Here is a 17,565-nt window from a genome sequence, read left to right as displayed (position 1 = left end):
GTCACCACTCCCTTCGAGCGAGTGGGGATCGACATCATGGGGCCCATGGACCCCCGCACCTCTCAGGGGCACCGCTTCATCCTCGTCCTGGTGGACCATGCCACCCGCTATCCTGAAGCCATCCCCCTCCGCACCATCATGGCCCCCGTGGTGGGTCGAGCGCTAATGGGGATTTTCTCCAGAGTCGGCTTCCCCCGAGAGGTCGTGAGTGATCGGGGCACCAACTTTTTATCTAAATATATGCGGTCCCTGTGGCAACAGTGCGGGGTCACATATAAGTTCACCACCCCGTATCACCCCCAAGGAAATGGACTGGTAGAACGGTTTAACCGAACCTTGAAGGGGATGATCAAGGGCCTCGAAGAGCCGCTACGACGCAAATGGGATGTCCTACTGCCCTGCCTCCTGTTCGCCTATCGAGAGGTGCCCCAGAAGTCCCTGGGGTTCAGCCCTTTCGAACTGTTGTATGGGCATCCTGTCCGAGGCCCCCTCAGCTTGGTCAAAGAAGGCTGGGAGACGGTTGCCCAAGATGCACCCCCGGACGTCTAACGGTACCTCCTGACCCTACGCAACCAGACTCGGAAGTTCCGGGAACTTGCAGAGGCCAACCTTGAGTCCAGTCAGGAGGAAATGAAACGCTGGTATGACCAGAAAGCCTCGTCCATCGAGTTCGAGCCGGGCCAGCAGGTCTGGGTCATGTCCCCGGTCGAACCTTGTGCCCTCCAGGACAAATGGACGGGGCCCTTCAAAGTGGTGGAGCGCAAGAGCCCCGTCACTTACTTGGTGGACATGGAATCCCCACGGAACCCCCTCCGGGTTCTGCACGCCAACAGGCTCAAGCCTCACTTTGCCCGCACTGAACTGAGCCTGCTGCTAGCTACAGATGACGGAGCTGAAGACAACTCTGAGCCTCTACCAGATCTCCTGAGCACCACCGAGAAGGACGGCTCCGTCGAAGGGATCACACTCTCCTCTACCCTGACCCCCGAACAGCACCAGGACTGCCAGAAGCTGCTGGGACAATTTGCAGACCTCTTCTCCCTCACTCCCGGAGTCACCCGGTGGTTTGTGCACGATGTAGACACTGGGGACAGCCCGCCTGTACGACACCGGGCTTTTCGAGTTCCCGACCGAGTTCGGGCCTGCATTCAGTCCGAAGTGGCCAAGATGCTAGCTCTGGGGGTAGTCGAACCCTCCAACAGTCCCTGGGCCAGTCCCGTGGTCCTGGTCCCTAAAGCTGCCACCCCCGGCGCACCCCCGGAGCTCAGGTTCTGTGTCGACTACCAGGGGCTGAATGCCGTCACCAGGACCGACGCCCATCCCATCCCCCGGGCGGATGAGCTGATCGATCGCCTGGGGGCCGCCAGGTATATCAGCACCTTCGACCTCACGGCCGGGTATTGGCAGATCGGCCTCACCCCTGGTGCCCAAGAACGATCTGCTTTATCGACCCCTGATGGCCACTACCATTTCACCGTGATGCCCTTTGGCATGTGTTGGACCCGGCCTCGTGGCGTGGTTCGCGCCTGTCCCTCCACACCCTGCGAGCGTAGGCCTGCATCCGAACCCCTGTGCAGCATCCCCGTTAGTGTAGCCTGCACCCCGAAGCCTGGTCGTCTCACCCCCGAAAAGCCCGGACCCCCGTAAAACACGACCAGGCCCACCTGTCCCCGTCCCGCTCCCGGCTCTGAGCGCCTAACCTTGCATGCCCCACAAGGCCCGGCAGCCATTTTCCCTTCCCGAGGTCCCTGTCTCCCTGGGCCTAGTGTGACCCCGGCCCCCAGCGAAACCCTGACTCCAAAGGCGCGCCAGTACAGGACGGGGGGTAAAGCGCTCCCCGAGTGAGATAAGCCAGGCCGTTTCGATGGCACCTCCGGCCTCCCCTGAGAGACTGGTATTTGTCACACCTTTGGCCCTCCCCTGTGGGCCAGTTTCGATCGCACCTTTGGCCTCCCTGAGTGCTGGCTCCAGACCTGCTGGGCGTCTGGGAATTCCCGGACCCATTTCTCAAAGGATCAAAGAGCCCACCGCCGGACCTCGCCAACGACCAGCCCCCAGGGCTTGAGACCTCCGTCTGCGAGGGTCCGGACATCAAAGGGCCACTGGACTATATCTGGGCCCCCCCCGACAACTAGCGGGCAGTTGTATCTTGGACCTGAAGCCTGCTGATCTGATCGCGGCTGACCCTAAGAAGAACTCATCTTGAACCTCTGAGCCCTGCTGACGCTGTCGCGGCTCCCTCCTCGCAACAAGGAACTGAACCACCTGAGCCCTGCGAGCTGTTCCCCGGAGAGAGCTCCCCCTCCGACGCAGGTCCCCTCGGCCCTGACTTAGGACAGACCCCGAGCCTGGACGACCTTCCTGAGCTGTCCCAGTGGCGCCAGGAAGGGGGACCGTCCCGAGAAGAATTCTGCCTAGAACAGACCTCCTGCCCGTCCTTGGTTGGACCACGGCAGCAGGCCGCCGGTGACCAGTCCGGCTCCCACTTTGTCTATTGGGAGAACGGCCTCTTGTACAGCGAACAAAAGTCTGCCGAGCTAGGTTCAGCCCGAGTGCTGGTGGTACCCCTACGCTTCCGTGGCTTTCTCCTGAACCTGGCCCACGACGTGCCCCTGGCGGGACACTTGGGGCAAGACAAAACGTATCACCGCCTAGTCACCCACTTCTACTGGCCGGGCATGCGCTCCGATGTGGAGGCCCACTGTAAGTCGTGCCCCACATGTCAGTCCAGCGGAAAGAGCGGAGGGAAGCGCAAGGCCCCCCTACAACCCTTCCCCGTGGTCAGTACCCCCTTTGAAAGGGTGGGAATCGACAATGTGGGCCCCCTCGACCCCCGGACCTCCCTGGCACCGCTTTATCCTTGTCCTGGTGGACCATGCCACCCGCTACCCCGAAGCCATTCCCCTCCGAACGGTGACGGCCCCCGTAGTGGGGCGGGCCCTCTTGGCCATCTTCTCTCGGGTGGGATTCCCCCGAGAAGTCATCAGCGACCGAGGGACCAACTTCATCTCGAAATACATGAAGTCCCTCTGGCAACAATGTGGGGTGACGTACAAATTCACCACCCCATATCACCCCCAGAGTAACGGTCTGGTGGAACGATTCAACAGGACCCTCAAGGGAATGATCATGAGTCTCGAAGAGCCCCTGAGACGTAAGTGGGACGTCCTCCTTCCCTGTCTCCTCTTCGCGTACCGCGAAGTCCCCCAGAAGTCCCTGGGGTTCAGCCCCTTCGAGCTGCTCTATGGGCACCCCGTCAGGGGACCCCTCAGCCTGGTCAAGGAAGGGTGGGAGACGGCGGCCCTAGAGCCCCCTCCCGATGTGTTTCGATACATTCTGGCCCTCCGGAACCAGACCAGAAAGTTCCGAGAACTGGCCGAGGCCAACCTCGAGACCAGTCAAGAAGAAATGAAACGGTGGTATGACCAGAATGCCATTCTGGTCGAGTTTCAACCCGGGCAGCAGGTCTGGGTGATGGCCCCTGTGGAGCCCTGTGCCCTGCAAGACAAATGGACAGGGCCCTTTAAGGTGGTGGAACGTAAGAGCCAGGTGACATATCTCATTGATGTGCAGTCCCCCAGGAACCCCTTGAGGGTTCTCCACGTGAACCGCCTCAAGCCCCACTTCGCCCGGTCCGAGTTGAGCTTGCTCCTCACCACGGACGATAGAGAAGAAGAAGAAACGGAGCCTCTCCCCGACCTCCTGTGCGTGAAAGACAAAGATGGCTCCGTAGAGGGAGTGAGTCTCTCCTCCTCCCTCTCTCCCGAGCAGCGCGAGGACTGTCGCCAGTTACTGGGACAGTTCTCGGACCTCTTCTCCCTCACCCCCGGCGTCACCAGCTGGTGCGTCCACGATGTGGACACCGGGGATAGCCCTCCGGTACGGCACAGAGCCTACCGCGTCCCTGACCGAGTCCGGGCCTGCATCAATGCCGAGGTATCAAAGATGCTAGCTCTCGGGGTGGTCGAAGCCTCTGACAGCCCATGGGCTAGCCCCGTGGTCCTGGTTCCGAAGGCAGCCGCCCCCGGTGCTGTTCCCGAGCTGAGGTTCTGTGTTGACTACCGCGGGCTCAACGGCGTCACCAGAACCAATGCACATCCCATCCCCGAGCAGACGAGCTTATTGATCGCCTAGGGGCTGCTCGCTTCCTCAGTACCTTCGACCTGACCAGCGGATACTGGCAGATCGCCCTCACAGAAGCGGCCAGAGAGAGGTCCGCCTTTTCCACCCCGGATGGTCACTACCATTTCCGAGTGATGCCCTTCGGGATGAAGAACGCCCCGCCACCTTCCAGAGGCTGGTTAACCAGGTACTGGCGGGGTTGGAAGAGTTCAGTGCTGCGTATCTGGACGATATCGCAGTTTACAGTTCCCACTGGCCCGAGCACCTCCAGCACCTCTGGGCGGTGCTGACAGCCCTGAGGAGGGCTGGTCTCACCATTAAGGCAAGCAAGTGCCAGATCGGACAAGGGTCCGTAATCTACCTCGGGCACCAGGTCGGAAGCGGCCTCGTAGCCCCCCTCCAGCCCAAGATCGATGCGATCGTGGCCTGGGAGGCCCCCACGACCCAGACGGAAGTGCGGGCGTTCCTAGGACTCATGGGGTACTACCGGAGATTTATCAAAGGGTACGGCAGCATCGTGACCCCCCTCACGGAGTTAACCTCCAAAAACCAGCCGAAGAAGGTCAGCTGGACCCCCGCCTGCCAAGAGGCGTTCGAAACCTTGAAAGACGCCATGTGTACGGCCCCAGTCCTACAGGCCCCCGACTACTCCCGAGAGTTTGTAGTCCAGACGGACGCGTCCGAGCATGGCATCGGCGCAGTTCTGTCCCAGGTGAACGAGAACGGCCTAGACCAGCCAGTGGCGTTCATTAGCCGGAGGCTACTCCCTCGAGAACAAAGGTGGAGCACCATCGAGCGGGAGGCCTTCACGGTGGTTTGGGCCCTGAAGAAGCGGAGGCCCTACCTGTTCGGTACTCACTTCCGGGTCCAGACCGACCACCGACCCCTCCGGTGGCTAATGCAAATGAGGGGGGAGAATCCCAAATTGCTGCGCTGGTCCATCTCCCTCCAGGGGATGGACTTCACTGTTGAGCACCGGCCTGGTGTTGACCACGCCAACGCAGACGGCCTGTCCCGATTCTTCCGCCTCAGCGAAGAGAACCCCCAAGAGGATGGGTAGTTCTCCCCGCCTTCAGCTGGGGGGGACGCGTGTTGGACCCGGCCTCATGGCGTGGTTCGCGCCTGTCCCTCCACACCCTGCGAGCGTAGGCCTGCACCCCGAACCCCTGCGCAGCATCCCCGTTAGTGTAGCCTGCACCCCGAAGCCTGGTCGTCTCACCCCCGATAAGCCCGGACCCCCGTAATCCACGACCAGGCCCGCCTGTCCCCGTCCCGCTCCCGGCTCCCGGCTCCGAGCGCCTAACCTTGCATGCCCCACAAGGCCCGGCAGCCATTTTCCCTTCCCGAGGTCCCTGTCTCCAAAGGCGCGCCAGTACAGGACGGGGGGTAAAGCGCTCCCCGAGTGAGATAAGCCAGGCCGTTTCGATGGCACCTCCGGCCTCCCCTGAGAGACTGGTATCTGTCACACCTTTAGCCCTCCCCTGTGGGCCAGTTTCAATCGCACCTTTGGCCTCCCTGAGTGCTGGCTCCAGACCTGCTGGGCGTCTGGGAATTCCGGGACCCATTTCTCAAAGGATCAAAGAGCCCACCGCCGGACCTCGCCAACGACCAGCCCCCAGGGCTTGAGACCTCCGTCTGCGAGGGTCCGGACATCAAAGGGCCACTGGACTATATCTGGACCCGCCCAACAACTAGCGGGCAGTTGTATCTTGGACCTGAAGCCTGCTGATCTGATCGCGGCTGACCCTAAGAAGAACTCATCTTGAACCTCTGAGCCCTGCTGACGCTGTCGCGGCTCCCTCCTCGCAACAAGGAACTGAACCACCTGAGCCCTGCTGACGCTGTCGCGGCTCGTCCTCTCTAAAGACCTGGGAGCCCTGCTGAGGCTGGCGCGGCTCGAGCTTGAAATTGTAACCATCGAAGCCCTGCTGACGCTGTCGCGGCTCGACCTCTAAGACCACCGGAGCCCTGCTGACGCTGTCGCGGCTCAAGCTTGAACCTGCAACCATCCGAGCCCTGCTGACGCTGTCGCGGCTCCTCACAAACTTCTCCAGATCGAGCCCTGCTGACCTCGTCGCGGCTCGAGGAGTACTCTGGTCCGGCTGGACCATCGAGACCACCATCACGACCGAGCCGCCTCGACGGAGATGAAGCAACCAGTACGACCATCATCGTCCGTATCCCCCGGCTCGAGGACTGAGAGCTGCGCGTAGGGTACGCCCCGTACTGCCCCAGAGACTAAAAGACTGTCCCGCTTCCCCCTTCCTGAACTCTCAACGATTGCGTGATCCGTCGATCACGGTGTACATAAGAGTGCTTCCTTCTTTTTCTTTATATAAAGAACTTGTTACTAAGAAACCAACGGTGTGGTGTCTGTTCGTAGTGTGGTGTGAGCTCAGTGTGTACGATCCTAGACTCAAGGTCCTCCCCGGTGAGGACCTCACGTTAAGACTTGGCAAGATCTGTGGGAGAGGTGGGTCTTGGGGTGACCGGGTGAGCATAACCTGGCCCTCTGAGATCTTCTAACAGCATGAAAAACGCCCAGGCCACCTTCCAAAGACTCGTGAATAAAGTGCTGGCGGGGTTAGATGAGTTTAGTGCCGCGTATCTGGACGATATTGCAGTATACAGCCTCGACTGGGACGAACACCTGACCCACCTCTGGGAGGTCCTGACGGCCCTCCGACGGGCCGGACTGACAATAAAAGCCAGCAAGGGCCAGATATGCCAAGGGTCTGTGACCTACCTGGGGCACCAAGTAGGGAGCGGCCAGGTGGCTCCCCTCCAGCCGAAGATTGACGCCATCCGGGCCTGGGAGCCCCCGGTCACCCAGACCGCAGTCCGAGCCTTCCTGGGGCTCACAGGATATTATCGGCGGTTTATAAAAAACTATGGGAGCATTGTGGGGCCCCTCACAGAACTAACCTCCAAGAGACTACCCCACAAGGTACACTGGACCCCCGAGTGCCAAGCGGCCTTCGAAACACTAAAGACTGCCATGTGCACCGCCCCTGTGCTCCAGGCCCCTGACTACAGCCGAGAGTTTGTGGTCCAAACAGACGCCCCCGAGCACGGCATTGGGGCGGTCCTCTCACAAGTGAACCCTGACGGAATCGACCTTCCCGTGGCCTTCATCAGTCGGCGCCTGCTGGCTAGGGAACAACGATGGAGCACCATTGAGAGGGAAGCCTTCGCCGTCGTGTGGGCCTTAAAGAAGCTCAGGCCCTACCTCTTCGGCACCCACTTCCGGGTGCAGACCGACCACCGGCCTCTGCGGTGGCTGATGCAGATGCGGGGCGAGAACCCGAAGCTACTGCGATGGTCCATCTCCCTCCAAGGGATGGACTTCACTGTGGAGCATCGCCCTGGCAACGACCACGCCAATGCTGATGGCCTGTCCCGGTTTTTCCGCCTCGGCGAGGAGACCCCCCAAGAAGATGGGTGACTCTCCCCTGCCTTCAGCTGGGGGGGACGCGTGTTGGACCCGGCCCCACGGCGTGGTCCTAACCCTCCCCGCATGGCGGGCCCCGGTCAAACAACGGCCCTCCATCAGACCCGGGCGCCCTTGGCCCGACCTTACACGAACTACCAACGAGAGCAAACCCCCTGACACACCATCGCTCTCCTCCCCAGGAACATGGCGGACCCAGCATATCCCGAACCCTACGGGCCCGACTCCATCCTGGGCCCATAACGTTACAAGCACGAGGCCTCGTCCGACTCCATCTTGGACCACCACGTCCCGAGCACGTGGCCTCGGCCCCGGCCAAGGCCCCCAGCGAAGCCCCGACATCGAGGCACCAAGATCCCCCCGGGTGGTAGAGTGGCCACTCAACAGATCCTAGAGGAGGGAAGTTTCGATGGCCCTCCAGTCGTCCCCGGACGCCTGGTATCGATCGCCCTCCAGCCTCCCTGGGCGCTGGCTCCACCCCCCGCTGGGTGTCTGGACACCACCATCCCGGCCCCTCTGACTCCCAGGCGAGAGGGTCCGGACATCAAAGGACTCCAGTCCTATATCTGGGCCAGCCCCGGAGTAGGACGGCAGTTGTATCATGGAGTCGAGAGCCCTGCTGACGCTGTCGCGGCTGACCCCGAGACGAACTCCTTTTCCCCTGAAACCTGCAACCTACCTTGGAGCCTGCTGGCGCTGCCGCGGCCCATCCAAGCTGAACCATCTTTGGAGCCTGCTGGCGCTGCCCATCCAAGCTGAACCATCTTTGGAGCCTGCTGGCACTGCCGCGGCCCATCATAGCTGAACCCTCTTTGGAGCCTGCTGGCGCTGCCGCGGCCCATCTTCTCGGAACCCCCCGGCTCGAGGATTGAGAGCTTTGCGCAGGGTATACCTCCTGTCCCCAGGACAAAGACTATCCCGCTACCCTGTCCCCTATTTACGAGACTCTTCAGATCCCTCGATCTGCCGGTACCTATCGCTGAAGACAAACAACCTTTTATTCCTGATAAAAGCCTAAAGAACTTATCCTCCTGTGTGGTGTCCATTTGTAGTGGTGTGATTACTCTGCTGTAAGAACCTAGGAGAGGACCCTCACCCAGGAGGCCTCTCGCTAACGCTCGGCTACTTCTCGACGGAGGGGTGGGCCTAGGGGTGGTCAGTCAGACATCTTCTGCCTCCCCTGGGACCGCCTTTCTAACAAATAGCAATCAATCAACGCGCTGTTGAAGAGGCGTGATTTAAGTACTGCGGGAGGGCGGGAGACGTCCTGCAGCTAGACTGCAAATCTCTTACCCCTCTCAATGTGGCGGCTCTCAGTGGCGGTAAGCCCTGTTTCTATGTCTCAGCGCCAGCCCCTACTCGGCTGCGCTGAGATCGGTGAAGGAGTTTTGCAGGGTAACACAAATGAACTAAAAGCGCTTCCAAGTAAGTAGTCTACTTGAAAGACGTGCGGCGAATTAAAATTGCGTGACAATAGTGATTTAAAAGAGCAAAGGCAGCAAGATCGCTGAAGAGCCCCCGGCTTCCGCCTCAGGGGTGGAAAAACAGTATAATAGCAATCAATATGTGTGGAATGTGGTGTGTGGAATGTGGTGTGTGGAATGTGTGTGGAATGTGGTGTGTGTGGAATGTGGTGTGTGAAATGTGTGTGGAATGAGTGTGGAATGTGGTGTGTGGAATGTGGTGTGTGGAATGTGTGGAATGTGGTGTGTGTGGAATGTGGCATTTGGAATGTGGTGTGTGTGGTGTGTATGTGGAATGTGTGTGTAATGTGGTGTGTGGAATGTGGTGTGTGTAATGTGTGTGGAATGTGTTTGGAATGTGTGTGGAATGTGTGTGGAATGTGGTGTGTGTAATGTGTGTGGAATGTGGTGTGTGGAATGTGGTGTGTGGAATGTGTGTGTAATGTGTGTGGAATGTGTGTGGAATGTGTTGTGTGGAATGTGTGTGGAATGTGGAATGTGGAGTGTGGTGTGTGGAATGTGGTGTGTGGAATGTGGGTGGAATGTGGTGTGCGGAATGTGGTGTGTGGAATGTGGTGTGTGTGGAATGTGGTATTTGTGGAATGTGGTGTGTGTGGTGTGTGTGTGGAATGTGGTGTGATTGGTGTGTGGAGTGTGGAATGTGGTGTGTGATGTGTGGAATGTGTGTGGAATGTGTGAGGAATGTGGTGTGTGGAATGTGTGTGGAATATGTGTGGAATGTGGTGTGTGTGGAATGTGTGAGGAATGTGGTGTGAGGAATGTGGTGTGTGGAATGTGTGTGGAATGTGATGTGTGGAATGTGGTGTGTGGGTGTGTATGTGGAATGTGTGTGTAATGTGGTGTGTGGAATGTGTGTGTAATGTGGTGTGTGGAATGTGGGTGAAATGTGGTGTGTGGAATGTGGTGTGTGGAATGTGTGTGGAATGTGGTGTGTGGAATGTGGGTGAAATGTGGTATGTGGAATGTGGTGTGTGGAATGTGTGTGGAATGTGGTGTGTGGAATGTGGGTGAAATGTGGTGTGTGGAATGTGGTGTGTGGAATGTGTGTGGAATGTGGTGTGAGTGGAATGTGTGTGGAATGTGTGTGGAATGTGGTGTATATGGAATGTGGTGTGTGGAATGTGTGTGGAATGTGTGTGGAATGTGGTGTGTGGAATGTGTGGAATGTGTGTGGAATGTGGTGTGTGGAATTTGTGTGGGATGTGGTGTGTGGAATGTGTGTGGAATGTAGTGTGTGTGTGCTGTGTTGTGAGTGGAATGTGTGTGGTGTGTGGAATGTGTGTGGAATGTGGTGTGTGGAATGTGTGTGGAATGTGGAATGTGTGTGGAATGTGTGTGGAATGTGGTGTGTGGAACGTGGTGTGTGGAATGTGGTGTGTGGAATGTGGTGTGTGAAATGTATGTGGAATGTGTGTGGAATGTGTGTGGAATGTGTGTGGAATGTGTGTGGAATATGTGTGGAATGTGTTGTGTGGGGAATGTGTGTGGAATGTGGTATGTGTGGAATGTGTGTGGGATGTGTGTGGAATGTGGTGTGTGTGGAAATGTGTGTGTGGAATATGTGTGGAATGTGTGTGGAATGTGGTGTGTGGAATATGGTGTGTGGAATGTGTGTGGAATGTGTGTGGAATGTGGTGTCTGTGGAATGTGGAATGTGGAATGTGGTGTGTGTGGTGTGTGTGGCATGTGTGTGGAATGTGGTGTGTGGAATGTGTGTGGAATGTGGTGTGTGGAATGTGTGTGGAATGTGTGTGGAATGTGTGTGGAATGTGGTGTGTGGAATGTGGTGTGTGGAATGTGTGTGGAATGTGTGTGGCATGTTGAATGTGGTGTGTGGAATGTGGAATGTGTGTGGAATGTGGTGTGTGGAATATGGTGTGTGGAATTTGGTGTGTGGAATGTGTGTGGAATGTGGTGTGTGGAATGTGTGTGGAATGTGTGTGGCATATGGTGTGTGGAATGTGGTGTGTGGAATGTGGAATGTGTGTGGAATGTGGTGTGTGGAATGTGGTGTGTGGAATTTGGTGTTTGGAATGTGGTGTGTGGAAGGTGTGCGGTATGTGGTGTGTGGTGTGTGGAATATGGTGTGTGGAATGTGTGTGGAATGTGGTGTGTGGAATGTGGTGTGTGGAATGTGGTGTGTGGAATGTGGTGTGTGGAATGTGTGTGTAATGTGTGTGGCATGTTGAATGTGGTGTGTGTAATGTGGAATGTGTGTGGAATGTGGTGTGTGGAATATGGTGTGTGGAATTTGGTGTGTGGAATGTGGTGTGTGGAATGTGTGTGGAATGTGGTGTGTGGAATGTGTGTGGAATGTGGTGTGGAATGTGGTGTGTGGAATGTGTGTGGAATGTGGTGTGTGGAATGTGGTATGTGGAATGTGGAGTGTGTGTGGAATGTGGTGTGCGGAATGTGGTGTGTGGAATGTGTGTGGAATGTGTGTGGAATGTGGTGTGGAATGTGGTGTGGAATGTGCTGTGGAATGTGCTGTAGAATGTGTGTGGAATGTGGTGTGTGGAATGTGTGTGGAATGTGGTGTGTGGAATGTGGTGTGTGGAATGTGTGAAATGTGGTGTGTGTGGAATGTGGTGTGTGGAATGTGGTGTGTGTGGTGTGTGTGGAATGTGTGTGGAATGTGTGTGGAATGTGGTGTGTGGAATGTGGTGTGTGGAATGTGTGTGGAATGTGGAATGTGTGTGGAATGTGGTGTGTTGAATGTGGTGTGTTGAATGTGGTGTGTGTGGTGTGTGTGTGGAATGTGTGTGGAATGTGGTATGTGGAACGTGGTGTGTGGAATGTGGTGTGTGAATTGTATGTGGAATGTGGTGTAGAATGTGTGTGGAATGTGTGTGGAATGTGTGTTGAATATGTGTGCAATGTGGTGTGTGTGGAATGTGTGTGGAATGTGGTGTGTGTGGAATGTGTGTGGGATGTGTGTGGAAATGTGTGTGTGGAATGTGTGTGGAATGTGTGTGGAATGTGGTGTGTGGAATGTGGTGTGTGGAATGTGGTGTCTGTGGAATGTGGAATGTGGTGTGTGTGGTGTGTGTGGAATGTGTGTGGAATGTGGTGTGTGGAATGTGTGTGGAATGTGGTGTGTGGAATGTTTGTGGAATGTGTGTGGCATGTGGAATGTGGTGTGTGGAATGTGTGTGGAATGTGGTGTGTGGAATTTGGTGTGTGGAATGTGGTGTGTGAAATGTGGTGTGTGGAATGTGCGTGGAATGTGTGTTGAATGTGTGTGGCATGTGGTGTGTTGAATGTGGTGTGTGGAATGTGGAATGTGTGTGGAATGTGGTGTGTGGAATGTGGTGTGTGGAATTTGGTGTGTGGAATGTGGTGTGTGGAATGTGTGTGGAATGTGGTGTGTAATGTGGTGTGTGGAATGTGTGTGGAATGTGGTGTGTGGAATGTGTGTGGAATGTGGTGTGTGGAATGTGGTGTGTGGAATGTGGAGTGTGTGTGGAATGTGGTGTGTGGAATGTGGTGTGTGGAATGTGTGTGGAATGTGTGTGGAATGTGGTGTGGAATGTGGTGTGGAATGTGTGTGGAATGTGGTGTGTGGAATGTGTGTGGAATGTTGTGTGTGGAATGTGGTGTGTGGAATGTGGTATGTGGAATGTGTGTGGAATGTTGTGTGTGGAATGTGGTGTGCGGAATGTGTGAAATGTGGTGTGTGTTGAATGTGGTGTGTGGAATGTGGTGTGTGTGGTGTGTGTGGAATGTGGTGTGTGAAATGTGTGTGGAATGTGGTGTGTGGAATGTGTGTGGAATGTGGAATGTGTGTGGAATGTGGTGTGTTGAATGTGGTGTGTTGAATGTGGTGTGTGTGGTGTGTGTGTGTGTGTGTAATGTGGTATGTGTGATGTGGTGTGTGAAATGTATGTGGAATGTGGTGTGGAATGTGTGTGGAATGTGTGTGGAATGTGTGTGGAATATGTGTGGAATGTGGTGTGTGTGGAATGTGTGTGGAATGTGTGTGGAATGTGGTGTGTGTGGAATGTGTGTGGGATGTGTGTGGAATGCGGTGTGTGTGGAATGTGGTGTGTGGAATGTGTGTGGAATGTGTGTGGAATGTGATGTGTGTGGAATGTGGAATGTGGTGTGTGTGGTGTGCGTGGCATGTGGTGTGTGTCATGTGTGTGGAATGTGGTGTGTGGAATGTGTGTGGAATGTGTGTGGAATGTGGAATGTGTGTGGAATGTGGTGTGTGGAATGTGTGTGGAATGTGTGTGGAATATTGTGTGTGGAATGTGTGTGGAATGTGTGTGGCATGTGGTGCGTGGAATGTGGCATGTGGAATGTGTGTGGAATGTGGTGTGTGAAATGTGTGTGGAATGTTTGTGGAATGTGGTGTGTGGCATGTTTATGGAATGTGTGTGGAATGTGGTGTGTGGAATGTGGTGTGTGATGTGTGGAATGTGGAATGTGTGTGGAATGTGGTGTGTGGAATGTGGTGAGTGGAATGTGTGTGGAATGTGGTGTGGAATGTGGTGTGGAATGTGGTGTATGGAATGTGGTGTGTGGAATGTGGTGTGTGGAATGTGGAGTGTGTGTGGAATGTGGTGTGTGGAATGTGGTGTGTGGAATGTGTGTTGGTAATGTGTGGAATGTGGTGTGGAATGTGGTATGGAATATGTGTGGAATGTGGTGTGGAATGTGGTGTGGAATGTGGTGTGTGGAATGTGTGTGGGATGTGGTGTGTGGAATGTGTGTGGAATGTTGTGTGTGGAATTGGTGTGTGGAATGTGTGAAATGTGGTGTGTGTTGAATGTGTGTGGAATGTGGTGTGTGGAATGTGTGGAATGTGTGTGGAATGTGGTGTGTGGAATGTAGTGTGTGTGGTGTGTTGTGTGTGGAATGTGTCTTGTGTGTGGAATGTGTGTGGAATGTGGTGTGTGTGGAATGTGGTGTGTGGAATGTGGTGTGTGGAATGTGGAGTGTGTGTGGAATGTGGTGTGTGGAATGTGGTGTGTGGAATGTGTGTGGAATGTGGTGTGGAATGTGGTGTGGAATGTGGTGTGGAATGTGCTGTGGAATGTGTGTGGAATGTGTGTGGAATGTGGTGTGTGGAATGTGTGTCGAATGTTGTGTGTGGAATGTGGTGTGTGGAATGTGTGTGGAATGTGGTGTGTGGAATGTGGTGTGTGGAATGTGTGAAATGTGGTGTGTGTTGAATGTGGTGTGTGGAATGTGGTGTGTGTGGAATGTGTGTGGAATGTGTGTGGAATGTGGTGTGTGGAATGTGGTGTGTAGAATGTGTGTGGAATGTGGAATGTGTGTGGAATGTGGTGTGTTGAATGTGGTGTGTTGAATGTGGTGTGTGTGGAACGTGGTGTGTGGAATGTGGTGTGTGAATTGTATGTGGAATGTGGTGTAGAATGTGTGTGGAATGTGTGTGGAATGTGTGTTGAATATGTGTGGAATGTGGTGTGTGTGGAATGTGTTTGGAATGTGGTGTGTGTGGAATGTGTGTGGGATGTGTGTGGAATGTGGTGTGTGTGGAAATGTGTGTGTGGAATGTGTGTGGAATGTGTGTGGAATGTGGTGTGTGGAATGTGGTGTGTGGAATGTGTGTGGAATGTGGTGTCTGTGGAATGTGGAATGTGGTGTGTGTGGTGTGTGTGGAATGTGTGTGGAATGTGGTGTGTGGAATGTGTGTGGAATGTGGTGTGTGGAATGTTTGTGGAATGTGTGTGGAATGTGTGTGGCATGTGGAATGTGGTGTGTGGAATGTGGTGTGTGGAATGTGGTGTGTGGAATGTGGTGTGTGGAATGTGTGTGGAATGTGTGTGGAATGTGTGTGGCATGTGGTGTGTGGAATGTGGTGTGTGGAATGTGGAATGTGTGTGGAATGTGGTGTGTGGAATGTGGTGTGTGGAATTTGGTGTGTGGAATGTGTGTGGAATGTGGTGTGGAATGTGGTGTGTGGAATGTGTGTGGAATGTGGTGTGTGGAATGTGTGTGGAATGTGGTGTATGGAATGTGGTGTGTGGAATGTTGAGTGTGTGTGGAATGTGGTGTGTGGAATGTGGTGTGTGGAATGTGTGTGGAATGTGTGTGGAATGTTGTTGGACACGGCCTCGTGGCGTGGTCCGACCCAGTCCGCCTGGAAGGCCCGGAACGACATCGGCCCTCCCTTTACCTACTATCGATCCCCCTGACACGCACATTCACGAACCATCGGCACGAGCAGCCTCCCGGGCCACCTACAGCTCCCCCTCCCTGGTACCCCGGCAGGACCTGCTCGCCAACGCTGCCCGCCTGGCACCCTGACCAGGCCACCCTTCCGGCCCGACTCCATCTTGGGACCCTCACGCCCCGAACACGTGGCCGCAGCCATCCCGGGCCCGGCCCCAGCTAAGCCCAGACATTGAGGCACCAGGATCCTCCCAGGTGGTAAAGTGGCCAATCGACCAGACCCCGGAGGAGGGGAGTCTCGATGGGCCTTCTACCGCCCCCGGACGCCTGGTATCGATCGCTCGCCCGGCTCCCTGGGCGCGGGCTCCGCCCCCCTGCTGGGTGTCTGGACACCTTCATCCCGGCCCCTCTGGCCCCCAGGCGCGAGGGTCCGGACATCAAAGCCCTCCAGTCCTATATCTGGGCCAGCCCCGGATCCAGACGGCAGTTGTATCTGGAGTCGAAGCCCTGCTGACCTCATCGCGGCTGATCCTGATCCTAACTCCTGCACCTGGAACTATCTTCGAGGCCCTGCTGACGCTGTCGCGGCTTGTCCAAGCTGAACCACCTTCGAGGCCCTGCTGACGCTGTCGCGGCCTGTCCAAGCTGAACCACCTTCGAGGCCCTGCTGACGCTGTCGCGGCCTGTCCAAGCTGACCCACCTTCGAGGCCCTGCTGATGCTGTCGCGGCCTGTCCAAGCTGAACTATCTTCGAGGCCCTGCTGACGCTGTCGCGGCCTGTCCAAGCTGACCCACCTTCGAGGCCCTGCTGACGCTGTCGCGGCCTGTCCAAGCTGAACTATCTTCGAGGCCCTGCTGACGCTGTCGCGGCCTGTCCAAGCTGAACCACCTTCGAGGCCCTGCTGACGCGGTCGCGGCCTGTCCAAGCTGAACTATCTTCGAGGCCCTGCTGACGCTGTCGCGGCCTGTCCAAGCTGAACCACCTTCGAGGCCCTGCTGACGCTGTCGCGGCCTGAACCCTTGAACTCTCCACGCACCAGTGGGTGCCAAGACTGTCCCGCTACCCCCTTTCCCCCGAGACCACGACATTGCGGATCCCTCGATCCTTGCTATTACCCTGCCAAGAACTTGCTTTGAGTACCTATATAAAGATTCTAGTGAACATCCTTCCTGTGTCGTGTCTATCTTTAAGTAGTGGGATTGCTCTGCTGTTACGATTGTAGGAGAGGAGCCTCGCCAAGGAGGCCTCCCTACGGCGCTCGGCCTATTCCATACAGAGAGGTGGGCCTCGGGGCGGACAGTCAGACACCTTCTGTCTCCCCTGGGGTCGCCTTTCCAACATTGGTGGCAAGCGACGGGATACGAGCCCACGCAAATCGTACAGCGAGTAACACGTCACTACTGACAGAGACCCACAGCCACGATGACTACTAAGGAAGCCGGAACGACCGCAGAATTCCAGAAAGACCTGTTAGAGGAGTATACCCATAAAGAACTTAAACAATTTTGCAAAGACTTGGGTATCGCTACCACTGGACTAAGTACAAAGGACGATTTCAAAGAAGCGCTGCAAACCTGGGTGGAGTCCAGAGAGACCCCACCCCAAACGAACGATGACATTGTCCGAGAGGTACCCGTGAGTACCGTCATAGCCCCCATAGAGGAAAGAACCGCCAACAGGGACCCGGGCCTCTTCCACGAAGATGCCCGGGAGTGAGAGAGGAGTCGGCTCCATGAACTAGAGCTCGCCCGACTCCGGCTGGACGGGGAACTCCAATTAGCAGAAAAGAAAATGGCCCTTGAACAACGGCGATTAGAGGGAGATCTGGAAGAGAGGCGGCGGCAAAGAGAATTGGAAGAAAAGAAACTCGCATACGAACACGAGCGTGGCCTTAAAGAACTCGAAATCAAAGCCAAACTCGAAGAAGCTGGCGCCACGGTAGCCCGGAACCCCTCACCTCCTGCCGACCCAAAGGTCCACATCCCGAAGGATATCGTCAAAGAGTACTACAAGAATGACGATATCCAGCAATGGTTCAAGGCGTACGAAGTTGCCATGACCACGCACCGCATTCCGCGATCAGACTGGGGTGCCGGCTTATGGGGGAGATTCGTCAGCGAAGGAAGAGACACCCTGCTGGAGCTGGCCGACGACGTAATGTCCTCCTATGACCACATGAAGGACGCCCTGCTTGTCCGGTATGGCCTCACCCCCGAGATGTACCGGCAGAGATTCAGAGACTGCAAGAAAATCCCCGGTACCACGTGGGTCGAGTACGTGAACTTTTATAGCAGGGCCCTGGAAGGATGGATAAAGGGCAGCAAAGTGTCCACCTACGAGCAGCTGTTCGACCTCATCGTTTGGGA

Source organism: Lissotriton helveticus, chromosome 10 (assembly GCF_964261635.1).
Source record: "Lissotriton helveticus chromosome 10, aLisHel1.1, whole genome shotgun sequence".
NCBI classification, from domain to species: domain Eukaryota; kingdom Metazoa; phylum Chordata; class Amphibia; order Caudata; family Salamandridae; genus Lissotriton; species Lissotriton helveticus.
The sequence above is the reverse complement of the archived record's forward strand: the minus strand, read 5'-3'. Positions refer to the sequence as shown.